Raw genomic sequence first — 2,960 nt, forward strand, 5'->3', positions numbered from 1 at the left:
TTATTAATAATTTTTAATTTAAATAACATAATATTTACTAAAATCTTTCAAATAGATTAATAAATATTATTTATTTAAATTAAATTTATCAAATATGGAAAAAAAATCATTTAAAAGAAATCTATCAAAAACTCTATTGTTAAAAATAAATAAGAGAATTTTTTTTTTTAAAAAAGTCTAATAAATATTCTATTGACTAAATAAATTATAGAAAGCAAAAAATTATATTTGAAGAAAAAATAAATCTAATATAAATAAATTAATTAAAATAATTTAAAAACTAAAATCTAAATCAATTTTAAAAATTAAAAGTTAATGAAATAGATTGAGCTAATGTGGAGATCATAACTAATAAATAGAAAAAGAAAAACAATAGTTAAAAGTGGAGATAACAACTAATAAATATCAAAACAAGATTTAAAAGTGGAGGGAGATAAAAAGTGACTAGTAAATAATTAACAGGATGAGTTTTCAATTTTCCGACCAAACTCTTGCAATTTTTTTGTCAAAAATTTAATTTCTGAGAACAAAGTTCCCACAAATAGCCTATTGACTAAATAATAGAAATTTTTCTTTTAAATTGATTGTTATATTAGTATACATAAGTGTGAAAAATATTTCTAAATCAAAACTAGTTTTAATTTTAGCTAAAAGATTTAGAAGGGAAAAAAAAAATTTTAAAAATTTAAAAATTTCATATATATATATATATATATATATTAACAATAATGTCAAATTTTTCAATCTCATGAATTTTAAGTATATAATTATAATAAATAAAACAACATAAAAAATTATTAATATTTTTCTAAAAGTAATAAATATAATATTCTTAATGCCGATAGGCATTCTACAATGACAGAATGTGAAAGTGAGATGGTGTGACCGTGTTAATGTTAACTTTTATTCTTCTAAATTAAATTTGAAAACCATCTATATGTCAAAAGTTTAAATTTAATTATAAGTAGAATATACTTTTAAAAATAATTTAATAAATACCAAATAAAATATCCATATAAATTATTATATTTGGAAATATAAATCATTATTTTTTAAGAAATTAAAACAAAAAGCTTAAGTTAGCAAAAAGCTAAATAAATGGAGATAGGAAAATATAAATAATTTTAGATGTAGTAAATTAAATTATAATTATTTTGTAGTTGATATCTATCAGCATTTTTTTAGATACATTTATTTAAGATATCTATACTAGTAATAATTAATGTCGATAAGCATTTTACAATGGGGAATGGGTGGAGTGGGATGGTGTGAGCGTGTTGATGTTAACTTTTATTCTTCTAAGTTAAATTTGATAGCCATCTACATGTCAAAAATTCAACATAAAATATTTTTTTAAATTATAATATTTGAAGATCTAAACCATCCTTTTTTTAGAAATTAAAATAAAAAGCTTAAGTTAGCAAAAACCTAAATAAATGAAGATAAAGAAAATAAAAATAATTTTAGATATAGTAAATTAAATTATAATTATTTTGTAGTAGATATCTATCGACAATGTTAACATTTACTTTTAGGTTAAATTTGACAACCATCTACATGTCAAGATCTCAATATTTGTAATTATAAATATAGTATTTTTTTTTAATGCCAATAGGCATTTTACAATGGGAGAATGGGTGGAGTGGGATGGTGTGAGCACGTTGATGTTAACTTTTATTCTTCGAGGTTAAATTTGACAGCCATCTACATGTCAAAAACTCAATATAAAATATTTGTTTAAATTATAATATTTGAAGATCTAAACCATCCATTTTTAAAAAATTAAAATAAAAAGCTTAAGTTTAGTTAAAACCTAAATAAATGAAGATAAAGAAAATATAAATAATTTTAGATATAGTAAATTAAATTATAATTATAATTATTTTGTAGTAGATATCTATCGGCAATGTTGACATTTACTTTTTAGGTTAAATTTGGCAACCATCTACATGTCAAGATCTCAATATTTATTATAAATACTATATATTATTTTTTAAAAGTTTGATAAATGATCCATAAAATATTTTTAAAATTATAAATTAAGAGATATAAATAATCATTTTTAAAAAAATTTAAAAACACTGAAAAAGAGGCAAAATATAAAAAAATTAAGTGCAAAAAAGAATGGAAATAAAAATATTTTTAGATATCGTAAATTAAATTCTAATCATGTTTATAACTAAGCTGAGAGGCTTTCTACAGTGGTAGCAATCTTCAATGTAAACATTTTCCATTTTGAAAAAAATTGACGTTCATTTACATGTCAGAAAACCAAAATAGAAATATGCATTTTTTATTGCTATGATTTTTATGGAATATGATTTCTTTAAAATTTGTACATGGTCAAATAAATCATTGTCAAAATTTGATTATTTTCTAGTCTCATTAAACTTCTATGTATTAATATCAACATCAATGCATAGTATATATAAAAATAAAAATAATAGTTTATTCATAGAATTTTTGTGTTCATTTGAATACAATATTTACTAAATTTATATTAATTCTTTTGAAATAAGATACCTCTCGGCTTATTTTACAAAAAAAATTGAAATATATTTTTAGGTATGCTAGTGGATATCTATCGGCATTTCTTTAGATAGATTTATTTAAGATATCTATACTAGTAGGTTAATTTTAATGTTAACAATAGAACAATAATTTGGTAAACAATATAATAATAAATGAATAATTTCAAAAAAGTGTATAAGTTTAGAAAATATTTATTGTAAATAAAAACTATTAAGAATATTGAATAGTGGTTGTAAATTATATTAAGAATATTTATGTTTGTGATTACTTTGTGATATTTTTATATTTTTTTTAATGAATAGAGTACTAAATTATATTTGTGATCATTATTTTAAAATTAGGTAAATTTTTCAATCTCATAAACTTTAAGTATATACTAATAAAAAAAAGAACATAAAAAATTATTATTTTTATTATTTTTATAAAAT

The sequence above is a fragment of the Cupressus sempervirens genome, chromosome 5 (assembly GCF_028749045.1).
Source record: "Cupressus sempervirens isolate cs-2001-9-10 chromosome 5, ASM2874904v1, whole genome shotgun sequence".
In the NCBI taxonomy this organism is placed as follows: Eukaryota; Viridiplantae; Streptophyta; class Pinopsida; order Cupressales; family Cupressaceae; genus Cupressus; species Cupressus sempervirens.